This window comes from Nannospalax galili, unplaced genomic scaffold (assembly GCF_000622305.1).
Source record: "Nannospalax galili isolate Female #2095 unplaced genomic scaffold, S.galili_v1.0 scaffold870, whole genome shotgun sequence".
NCBI classification, from domain to species: Eukaryota; Metazoa; Chordata; class Mammalia; order Rodentia; family Spalacidae; genus Nannospalax; species Nannospalax galili.
In genome coordinates this window covers 1,193,153-1,193,743 of record NW_008329130.1, presented here as the reverse complement: position 1 = coordinate 1,193,743, position 591 = coordinate 1,193,153, and positions in this window count along the sequence as shown.

Below are 591 nucleotides of genomic sequence, written 5' to 3'. Positions count from 1 at the left end.
CAGTACCCTTTGGAGCCAGAAGATCGTGAGTGAATCCCAGATGTCCAGCCTCGAGCTACTTTGCTGGACTTTGGTTTTGCTTAGGTGTGCCCTTCCACGGGAGTCTTTTAGCGGTGAGCACCCTATGGCTCTTATTTGCTCGACCCGTGCCCGCGGGGCTGTTTCAGTGGCCAGAGAGAGAGAAACAGAGATGAGAAGGAGATACAGAAAAGCCATCTTGTCTCCACCCGTGCGGGCAGTCGGGGTCTGCTAAGAGGGCTAAGAGCCTTTGGCTTACATCAGGGAGTAGCCCTGACCAGAAAACCTCAATTGCTCTTTTGCCTTTAATGGTCCCACGCGAAGACTCAGGCCAAGAATAAGAGGAAGGAAAAAGGAGGAAGGGAAAGTTTAAAATAGAGAGCATTGAGAAAATTACAAACCCAGACCTCCCTCTATGTAACTAACACAACCATCAAGCATACATATCACATTAAATCACATTCATGTGGACCGGTCCTTCTTTCATTCAGACACATGCTGCACCCACCATTCTCACTTTTGGGATCCCTGAACACAGACACAGACAATACACAGAACAGAGAATTTCTTGGC